Raw genomic sequence first — 12,037 nt, forward strand, 5'->3', positions numbered from 1 at the left:
TGCTGACTTAGTCACCTCTGCCCACCAAGATTCTGTTCTTTTTGTACTCCTATTCAATCTTTAATTGCAACCTAGTAATGTTTGGAAAGAGAAGCAATCGTAATTCTGTTTTAGAATAACTGTTTCTCATTTGGCCAGTGTTGTCCCTGTTTTTATTTTTATATTATGGTTTTGTCCATCATGCACTTCTACCACTTGCATCCAAACAGCAGCATACACACAGTAAACACTAGAGGGTGTGAGTTTGCATGAGAGTGCTCCCGTTGTTTACTGGTTTTGCACCTGGAATTGGTATAGCTTGTCAAATGGTCTCCTAATTCCTTCCTGCTGCAGGACACATAAAGCCTAGATGCATTTGCATCAAGTCAATTCAAATGTGTGAAAAATCCCATCACTTTCAACAATGCAGAGTTGTTCTGAAGACTTTCAGCCAGCAATCAAAACTTGATTAGCGTTCAAGAAAGGCTGAGTGCTAACGACTGTGGCAAAGCCATAAGGCAAGTGCACCCTTATAATGGGTCCTGGCAAAACACATGTCTCATATCTGCTCTTTCTAACAGCAGACAACAAGATGCGTGTGGCACTGCCTGCCAATGATTTCTCTTGCTGCTAAAGACTATGAACGGACAAGGTTTTAATCTGCTACTATTGTCACTATCGGTACCCTCGCAAAGGCACTGACTTGGATGCTGTAATTGGTAAGTGCTATTTGTTGGGGTAGTTTCAAGTGACCTGTGCTACAAGAGAATGTTGTCTTTTGGAATTCAGAGTGGCATCTGCATGCCTTGCTTATTAAATTTCAATCTAAAGCACATTAAGATCACTTCAAACAGGAGCATTGATTTGTCCTTTGTTCATAAGTGCTTCTCTTTGGGGTAGTTTTAATAAGGACAAGAACAACAAGCAAGACTGAACCCATTTTGTATGGAATTGCATTGTTTACTATTACCTTTTTGTTCTTTGCTAATTTTACATCTTCTCGTCTTGATATTCCAACAAGTTGGAGTAACATGGGGACACTCCTTTGCATCTGCCTCATTTTTAATTTCTTTGCCCTTGTGATAGAAAACCAGTTGATGTCAACTCTAACTTTAGCATCTTTCTTTTAAGCAGAATAGAAAGTGCTATCAAGTTGGGGTAGCTGTTTGCTGACTAAGTCACCTCTGTCAACCATGATTCTGTTCCATTTGTACTCCTCTTCTATCCAATTTTAAATCCTGGATTTTCCTTTGCTGGTGAAGACTTTAAACTGACAAGATTTTAGTCTGCCACCATTGTCTCTATCGGTACCCTCACAAAAGCACTGACTTTGATGCTGTATTTGGTAAGTGCTATTTGTTGGGGTAGTTTCAAGTGACCTGTGCTACAAGAGAGTGTTGTCTTTTGGAATTTACAGTGACATCTGCATCTAAAACACATTAAGATCACTTCAAACAGGAGCATTGATTTGTCCTTTGTTCATAAGTGCTTCTCTTTGGGGTAGTTTTAATAAGGACACGTACAACAAGCAAGACTGAACCCATTTGGCATGGAATTGCAGTGTTTACTATTACCTTTTTGTTCTTTGCTAATTTTACATCTTCTCGTCTTGATATTCCAACAAGTTGGAGTAGCATGGGGACACTCTTTTGCATCTTCCTCATTTTTAATTTCTTTGCCCTTGTGATAAAAAAGCAGTTGACATCAACTCTAACTTTAGCATCTTTCTTTTAAGCAAAGTAGAAAGTGCTATCAAGTTGGGGTAGATGTTTGCTGACTTAGTCACCTCTGCCCACCAAGATTCTGTTCTTTTTGTACTCCTATTCTATTCAATCTTTAATTGCAACCTAGTAATGTTTGGAAAGAGAAGCAATCGTAATTCTGTTTTAGAATAACTGTTTCTCATTTGGCCAGTGTTGTCCCTGTTTTTATTTTTATATTATGGTTTTGTCCATCATGCACTTCTACCACTTGCATCCAAACAGCAGCATACACACAGTAAACACTAGAGGGTGTGAGTTTGCATGAGAGTGCTCCCGTTGTTTACTGGTTTTGCACCTGGAATTGGTATAGCTTGTCAAATGGTCTCCTAATTCCTTCCTGCTGCAGGACACATAAAGCCTAGATGCATTTGCATCAAGTCAATTCAAATGTGTGAAAAATCCCATCACTTTCAACAATGCAGAGTTGTTCTGAAGACTTTCAGCCAGCAATCAAAACTTGATTAGCGTTCAAGAAAGGCTGAGTGCTAACGACTGTGGCAAAGCCATAAGGCAAGTGCACCCTTATAATGGGTCCTGGCAAAACACATGTCTCATATCTGCTCTTTCTAACAGCAGACAACAAGATGCGTGTGGCACTGCCTGCCAATGATTTCTCTTGCTGCTAAAGACTATGAACGGACAAGGTTTTAATCTGCTACTATTGTCACTATCGGTACCCTCGCAAAGGCACTGACTTGGATGCTGTAATTGGTAAGTGCTATTTGTTGGGGTAGTTTCAAGTGACCTGTGCTACAAGAGAATGTTGTCTTTTGGAATTCAGAGTGGCATCTGCATGCCTTGCTTATTAAATTTCAATCTAAAGCACATTAAGATCACTTCAAACAGGAGCATTGATTTGTCCTTTGTTCATAAGTGCTTCTCTTTGGGGTAGTTTTAATAAGGACAAGAACAACAAGCAAGACTGAACCCATTTTGTATGGAATTGCATTGTTTACTATTACCTTTTTGTTCTTTGCTAATTTTACATCTTCTCGTCTTGATATTCCAACAAGTTGGAGTAACATGGGGACACTCCTTTGCATCTGACTCATTTTTAATTTCTTTGCCCTTGTGATAGAAAACCAGTTGACGTCAACTCTAACTTTAGCATCTTTCTTTTAAGCAGAATAGAAAGTGCTATCAAGTTGGGGTAGCTGTTTGCTGACTAAGTCACCTCTGTCAACCATGATTCTGTTCCATTTGTACTCCTCTTCTATCCAATTTTAAATCCTGGATTTTCCTTTGCTGGTGAAGACTTTAAACTGACAAGATTTTAGTCTGCCACCATTGTCTCTATCGGTCCCCTCACAAAAGCACTGACTTTGATGCTGTATTCGGTAAGTGCTATTTGTTGGGGTAGTTTCAAGTGACCTGTGCTACAAGAGAGTGTTGTCTTTTGGAATTTACAGTGACATCTGCATCTAAAACACATTAAGATCACTTCAAACAGGAGCATTGATTTGTCCTTTGTTCATAAGTGCTTCTCTTTGGGGTAGTTTTAATAAGGACACGTACAACAAGCAAGACTGAACCCATTTGGCATGGAATTGCAGTGTTTACTATTACCTTTTTGTTCTTTGCTAATTTTACATCTTCTCGTCTTGATATTCCAACAAGTTGGAGTAACATGGGGACAATCTTTTGCATCTTCCTCATTTTTAATTTCTTTGCCCTTGTGATAAAAAAGCAGTTGACATCAACTCTAACTTTAGCATCTTTCTTTTAAGCAAAGTAGAAAGTGCTATCAAGTTGGGGTAGATGTTTGCTGACTTAGTCACCTCTGCCCACCAAGATTCTGTTCTTTTTGTACTCCTATTCAATCTTTAATTGCAACCTAGTAATGTTTGGAAAGAGAAGCAATCGTAATTCTGTTTTAGAATAACTGTTTCTCATTTGGCCAGTGTTGTCCCTGTTTTTATTTTTATATTATGGTTTTGTCCATCATGCACTTCTACCACTTGCATCCAAACAGCAGCATACACACAGTAAACACTAGAGGGTGTGAGTTTGCATGAGAGTGCTCCCGTTGTTTACTGGTTTTGCACCTGGAATTGGTATAGCTTGTCAAATGGTCTCCTAATTCCTTCCTGCTGCAGGACACATAAAGCCTAGATGCATTTGCATCAAGTCAATTCAAATGTGTGAAAAATCCCATCACTTTCAACAATGCAGAGTTGTTCTGAAGACTTTCAGCCAGCAATCAAAACTTGATTAGCGTTCAAGAAAGGCTGAGTGCTAACGACTGTGGCAAAGCCATAAGGCAAGTGCACCCTTATAATGGGTCCTGGCAAAACACATGTCTCATATCTGCTCTTTCTAACAGCAGACAACAAGATGCGTGTGGCACTGCCTGCCAATGATTTCTCTTGCTGCTAAAGACTATGAACGGACAAGGTTTTAATCTGCTACTATTGTCACTATCGGTACCCTCGCAAAGGCACTGACTTGGATGCTGTAATTGGTAAGTGCTATTTGTTGGGGTAGTTTCAAGTGACCTGTGCTACAAGAGAATGTTGTCTTTTGGAATTCAGAGTGGCATCTGCATGCCTTGCTTATTAAATTTCAATCTAAAGCACATTAAGATCACTTCAAACAGGAGCATTGATTTGTCCTTTGTTCATAAGTGCTTCTCTTTGGGGTAGTTTTAATAAGGACAAGAACAACAAGCAAGACTGAACCCATTTTGTATGGAATTGCATTGTTTACTATTACCTTTTTGTTCTTTGCTAATTTTACATCTTCTCGTCTTGATATTCCAACAAGTTGGAGTAACATGGGGACACTCCTTTGCATCTGCCTCATTTTTAATTTCTTTGCCCTTGTGATAGAAAACCAGTTGATGTCAACTCTAACTTTAGCATCTTTCTTTTAAGCAGAATAGAAAGTGCTATCAAGTTGGGGTAGCTGTTTGCTGACTAAGTCACCTCTGTCAACCATGATTCTGTTCCATTTGTACTCCTCTTCTATCCAATTTTAAATCCTGGATTTTCCTTTGCTGGTGAAGACTTTAAACTGACAAGATTTTAGTCTGCCACCATTGTCTCTATCGGTACCCTCACAAAAGCACTGACTTTGATGCTGTATTTGGTAAGTGCTATTTGTTGGGGTAGTTTCAAGTGACCTGTGCTACAAGAGAGTGTTGTCTTTTGGAATTTACAGTGACATCTGCATCTAAAACACATTAAGATCACTTCAAACAGGAGCATTGATTTGTCCTTTGTTCATAAGTGCTTCTCTTTGGGGTAGTTTTAATAAGGACACGTACAACAAGCAAGACTGAACCCATTTGGCATGGAATTGCAGTGTTTACTATTACCTTTTTGTTCTTTGCTAATTTTACATCTTCTCGTCTTGATATTCCAACAAGTTGGAGTAGCATGGGGACACTCTTTTGCATCTTCCTCATTTTTAATTTCTTTGCCCTTGTGATAAAAAAGCAGTTGACATCAACTCTAACTTTAGCATCTTTCTTTTAAGCAAAGTAGAAAGTGCTATCAAGTTGGGGTAGATGTTTGCTGACTTAGTCACCTCTGCCCACCAAGATTCTGTTCTTTTTGTACTCCTATTCTATTCAATCTTTAATTGCAACCTAGTAATGTTTGGAAAGAGAAGCAATCGTAATTCTGTTTTAGAATAACTGTTTCTCATTTGGCCAGTGTTGTCCCTGTTTTTATTTTTATATTATGGTTTTGTCCATCATGCACTTCTACCACTTGCATCCAAACAGCAGCATACACACAGTAAACACTAGAGGGTGTGAGTTTGCATGAGAGTGCTCCCGTTGTTTACTGGTTTTGCACCTGGAATTGGTAAAGCTTGTCAAATGGTCTCCTAATTCCTTCCTGCTGCAGGACACATAAAGCCTAGATGCATTTGCATCAAGTCAATTCAAATGTGTGAAAAATCCCATCACTTTCAACAATGCAGAGTTGTTCTGAAGACTTTCAGCCAGCAATCAAAACTTGATTAGCGTTCAAGAAAGGCTGAGTGCTAACGACTGTGGCAAAGCCATAAGGCAAGTGCACCCTTATAATGGGTCCTGGCAAAACACATGTCTCATATCTGCTCTTTCTAACAGCAGACAACAAGATGCGTGTGGCACTGCCTGCCAATGATTTCTCTTGCTGCTAAAGACTATGAACGGACAAGGTTTTAATCTGCTACTATTGTCACTATCGGTACCCTCGCAAAGGCACTGACTTGGATGCTGTAATTGGTAAGTGCTATTTGTTGGGGTAGTTTCAAGTGACCTGTGCTACAAGAGAATGTTGTCTTTTGGAATTCAGAGTGGCATCTGCATGCCTTGCTTATTAAATTTCAATCTAAAGCACATTAAGATCACTTCAAACAGGAGCATTGATTTGTCCTTTGTTCATAAGTGCTTCTCTTTGGGGTAGTTTTAATAAGGACAAGAACAACAAGCAAGACTGAACCCATTTTGTATGGAATTGCATTGTTTACTATTACCTTTTTGTTCTTTGCTAATTTTACATCTTCTCGTCTTGATATTCCAACAAGTTGGAGTAACATGGGGACACTCCTTTGCATCTGACTCATTTTTAATTTCTTTGCCCTTGTGATAGAAAACCAGTTGACGTCAACTCTAACTTTAGCATCTTTCTTTTAAGCAGAATAGAAAGTGCTATCAAGTTGGGGTAGCTGTTTGCTGACTAAGTCACCTCTGTCAACCATGATTCTGTTCCATTTGTACTCCTCTTCTATCCAATTTTAAATCCTGGATTTTCCTTTGCTGGTGAAGACTTTAAACTGACAAGATTTTAGTCTGCCACCATTGTCTCTATCGGTCCCCTCACAAAAGCACTGACTTTGATGCTGTATTCGGTAAGTGCTATTTGTTGGGGTAGTTTCAAGTGACCTGTGCTACAAGAGAGTGTTGTCTTTTGGAATTTACAGTGACATCTGCATCTAAAACACATTAAGATCACTTCAAACAGGAGCATTGATTTGTCCTTTGTTCATAAGTGCTTCTCTTTGGGGTAGTTTTAATAAGGACACGTACAACAAGCAAGACTGAACCCATTTGGCATGGAATTGCAGTGTTTACTATTACCTTTTTGTTCTTTGCTAATTTTACATCTTCTCGTCTTGATATTCCAACAAGTTGGAGTAACATGGGGACAATCTTTTGCATCTTCCTCATTTTTAATTTCTTTGCCCTTTTGATAAAAAAGCAGTTGACATCAACTCTAACTTTAGCATCTTTCTTTTAAGCAAAGTAGAAAGTGCTATCAAGTTGGGGTAGATGTTTGCTGACTTAGTCACCTCTGCCCACCAAGATTCTGTTCTTTTTGTACTCCTATTCTATTCAATCTTTAATTGCAACCTAGTAATGTTTGGAAAGAGAAGCAATCGTAATTCTGTTTTAGAAAAACTGTTTCTCATTTGGCCAGTGTTGTCCCTGTTTTTATTTTTATATTATGGTTTTGTCCATCATGCACTTCTACCACTTGCATCCAAACAGCAGCATACACACAGTAAACACTAGAGGGTGTGAGTTTGCATGAGAGTGCTCCCGTTGTTTACTGGTTTTGCACCTGGAATTGGTATAGCTTGTCAAATGGTCTCCTAATTCCTTCCTGCTGCAGGACACATAAAGCCTAGATGCATTTGCATCAAGTCAATTCAAATGTGTGAAAAATCCCATCACTTTCAACAATGCAGAGTTGTTCTGAAGACTTTCAGCCAGCAATCAAAACTTGATTAGCGTTCAAGAAAGGCTGAGTGCTAACGACTGTGGCAAAGCCATAAGGCAAGTGCACCCTTATAATGGGTCCTGGCAAAACACATGTCTCATATCTGCTCTTTCTAACAGCAGACAACAAGATGCGTGTGGCACTGCCTGCCAATGATTTCTCTTGCTGCTAAAGACTATGAACGGACAAGGTTTTAATCTGCTACTATTGTCACTATCGGTACCCTCGCAAAGGCACTGACTTGGATGCTGTAATTGGTAAGTGCTATTTGTTGGGGTAGTTTCAATTGACCTGTGCTACAAGAGAATGTTGTCTTTTGGAATTCAGAGTGGCATCTGCATGCCTTGCTTATTAAATTTCAATCTAAAGCACATTAAGATCACTTCATACAGGAGCATTGATTTGTCCTTTGTTCATAAGTGCTTCTCTTTGGGGTAGTTTTAATAAGGACAAGAACAACAAGCAAGACTGAACCCATTTTGTATGGAATTGCATTGTTTACTATTACCTTTTTGTTCTTTGCTAATTTTACATCTTCTCGTCTTGATATTCCAACAAGTTGGAGTAACATGCGGACACTCCTTTGCATCTGCCTCATTTTTAATTTCTTTGCCCTTGTGATAGAAAACCAGTTGACGTCAACTCTAACTTTAGCATCTTTCTTTTAAGCAGAATAGAAAGTGCTATCAAGTTGGGGTAGCTGTTTGCTGACTAAGTCACCTCTGTCAACCATGATTCTGTTCCATTTGTACTCCTCTTCTATCCAATTTTAAATCCTGGATTTTCCTTTGCTGGTGAAGACTTTAAACTGACAAGATTTTAGTCTGCCACCATTGTCTCTATCGGTCCCCTCACAAAAGCACTGACTTTGATGCTGTATTCGGTAAGTGCTATTTGTTGGGGTAGTTTCAAGTGACCTGTGCTACAAGAGAGTGTTGTCTTTTGGAATTTACAGTGACATCTGCATCTAAAACACATTAAGATCACTTCAAACAGGAGCATTGATTTGTCCTTTGTTCATAAGTGCTTCTCTTTGGGGTAGTTTTAATAAGGACACGTACAACAAGCAAGACTGAACCCATTTGGCATGGAATTGCAGTGTTTACTATTACCTTTTTGTTCTTTGCTAATTTTACATCTTCTCGTCTTGATATTCCAACAAGTTGGAGTAACATGGGGACAATCTTTTGCATCTTCCTCATTTTTAATTTCTTTGCCCTTTTGATAAAAAAGCAGTTGACATCAACTCTAACTTTAGCATCTTTCTTTTAAGCAAAGTAGAAAGTGCTATCAAGTTGGGGTAGATGTTTGCTGACTTAGTCACCTCTGCCCACCAAGATTCTGTTCTTTTTGTACTCCTATTCTATTCAATCTTTAATTGCAACCTAGTAATGTTTGGAAAGAGAAGCAATCGTAATTCTGTTTTAGAATAACTGTTTCTCATTTGGCCAGTGTTGTCCCTGTTTTTATTTTTATATTATGGTTTTGTCCATCATGCACTTCTACCACTTGCATCCAAACAGCAGCATACACACAGTAAACACTAGAGGGTGTGAGTTTGCATGAGAGTGCTCCCGTTGTTTACTGGTTTTGCACCTGGAATTGGTATAGCTTGTCAAATGGTCTCCTAATTCCTTCCTGCTGCAGGACACATAAAGCCTAGATGCATTTGCATCAAGTCAATTCAAATGTGTGAAAAATCCCATCACTTTCAACAATGCAGAGTTGTTCTGAAGACTTTCAGCCAGCAATCAAAACTTGATTAGCGTTCAAGAAAGGCTGAGTGCTAACGACTGTGGCAAAGCCATAAGGCAAGTGCACCCTTATAATGGGTCCTGGCAAAACACATGTCTCATATCTGCTCTTTCTAACAGCAGACAACAAGATGCGTGTGGCACTGCCTGCCAATGATTTCTCTTGCTGCTAAAGACTATGAACTTTCTAACAGTAGACAACAAGATGCGTGTGGCACTGCCTGCCAATGATTTCTCTTGCTGCTAAAGACTATGAACGGACAACGTTTTAATCTGCTACTATTGTCACTATCGGTACCCTCACAAAGGCACTGACTTGGATGCTGTAATTGGTAAGTGCTATTTGTTGGGGTAGTTTCAAATGACCTGTGCTACAAGAGAATGTTGTCTTTTGGAATTCAGAGTGGCATCTGCATGCCTTGCTTATTAAATTTCAATCTAAAGCACATTAAGATCACTTCAAACAGGAGCATTGATTTGTCCTTTGTTCATAAGTGCTTCTCTTTGGGGTAGTTTTAATAAGGACAAGAACAACAAGCAAGACTGAACCCATTTTGTATGGAATTGCATTGTTTACTATTACCTTTTTGTTCTTTGCTAATTTTACATCTTCTCGTCTTGATATTCCAACAAGTTGGAGTAACATGGGGACACTCCTTTGCATCTTCCTCATTTTTAATTTCTTTGCCCTTGTGATAGTAAACCAGTTGACATCAACTCTAACTTTAGCATCTTTCTTTTAAGCAAAGTAGAAAGTGCTATCAAGTTGGGGTAGCTGTTTGCTGACAAAGTCACCTCTGTCAACCATGATTCTGTTCCATTTGTACTCCTCTTCTATCCAATTTTAAATCCTGGATTTTCCTTTGCTGGTGAAGACTTTAAACTGACAAGATTTTAGTCTGCCACCATTGTCTCTATCGGTCCCCTCACAAAAGCACTGACTTTGATGCTGTATTCGGTAAGTGCTATTTGTTGGGGTAGTTTCAAGTGACCTGTGCTACAAGAGAGTGTTGTCTTTTGGAATTTACAGTGACATCTGCATCTAAAACACATTAAGATCACTTCAAACAGGAGCATTGATTTGTCCTTTGTTCATAAGTGCTTCTCTTTGGGGTAGTTTTAATAAGGACACGTACAACAAGCAAGACTGAACCCATTTGGCATGGAATTGCAGTGTTTACTATTACCTTTTTGTTCTTTGCTAATTTTACATCTTCTCGTCTTGATATTCCAACAAGTTGGAGTAACATGGGGACAATCTTTTGCATCTTCCTCATTTTTAATTTCTTTGCCCTTGTGATAAAAAAGCAGTTGACATCAACTCTAACTTTAGCATCTTTCTTTTAAGCAAAGTAGAAAGTGCTATCAAGTTGGGGTAGATGTTTGCTGACTTAGTCACCTCTGCCCACCAAGATTCTGTTCTTTTTGTACTCCTATTCAATCTTTAATTGCAACCTAGTAATGTTTGGAAAGAGAAGCAATCGTAATTCTGTTTTAGAATAACTGTTTCTCATTTGGCCAGTGTTGTCCCTGTTTTTATTTTTATATTATGGTTTTGTCCATCATGCACTTCTACCACTTGCATCCAAACAGCAGCATACACACAGTAAACACTAGAGGGTGTGAGTTTGCATGAGAGTGCTCCCGTTGTTTACTGGTTTTGCACCTGGAATTGGTATAGCTTGTCAAATGGTCTCCTAATTCCTTCCTGCTGCAGGACACATAAAGCCTAGATGCATTTGCATCAAGTCAATTCAAATGTGTGAAAAATCCCATCACTTTCAACAATGCAGAGTTGTTCTGAAGACTTTCAGCCAGCAATCAAAACTTGATTAGCGTTCAAGAAAGGCTGAGTGCTAACGACTGTGGCAAAGCCATAAGGCAAGTGCACCCTTATAATGGGTCCTGGCAAAACACATGTCTCATATCTGCTCTTTCTAACAGCAGACAACAAGATGCGTGTGGCACTGCCTGCCAATGATTTCTCTTGCTGCTAAAGACTATGAACGGACAAGGTTTTAATCTGCTACTATTGTCACTATCGGTACCCTCGCAAAGGCACTGACTTGGATGCTGTAATTGGTAAGTGCTATTTGTTGGGGTAGTTTCAAGTGACCTGTGCTACAAGAGAATGTTGTCTTTTGGAATTCAGAGTGGCATCTGCATGCCTTGCTTATTAAATTTCAATCTAAAGCACATTAAGATCACTTCAAACAGGAGCATTGATTTGTCCTTTGTTCATAAGTGCTTCTCTTTGGGGTAGTTTTAATAAGGACAAGAACAACAAGCAAGACTGAACCCATTTTGTATGGAATTGCATTGTTTACTATTACCTTTTTGTTCTTTGCTAATTTTACATCTTCTCGTCTTGATATTCCAACAAGTTGGAGTAACATGGGGACACTCCTTTGCATCTGCCTCATTTTTAATTTCTTTGCCCTTGTGATAGAAAACCAGTTGATGTCAACTCTAACTTTAGCATCTTTCTTTTAAGCAGAATAGAAAGTGCTATCAAGTTGGGGTAGCTGTTTGCTGACTAAGTCACCTCTGTCAACCATGATTCTGTTCCATTTGTACTCCTCTTCTATCCAATTTTAAATCCTGGATTTTCCTTTGCTGGTGAAGACTTTAAACTGACAAGATTTTAGTCTGCCACCATTGTCTCTATCGGTACCCTCACAAAAGCACTGACTTTGATGCTGTATTTGGTAAGTGCTATTTGTTGGGGTAGTTTCAAGTGACCTGTGCTACAAGAGAGTGTTGTCTTTTGGAATTTACAGTGACATCTGCATCTAAAACACATTAAGATCACTTCAAACAGGAGCAT

Source organism: Danio rerio, chromosome 4 (assembly GCF_052040795.2).
Source record: "Danio rerio strain M-AB ecotype USA chromosome 4, GRCz13ab, whole genome shotgun sequence".
In the NCBI taxonomy this organism is placed as follows: Eukaryota; Metazoa; Chordata; class Actinopteri; order Cypriniformes; family Danionidae; genus Danio; species Danio rerio.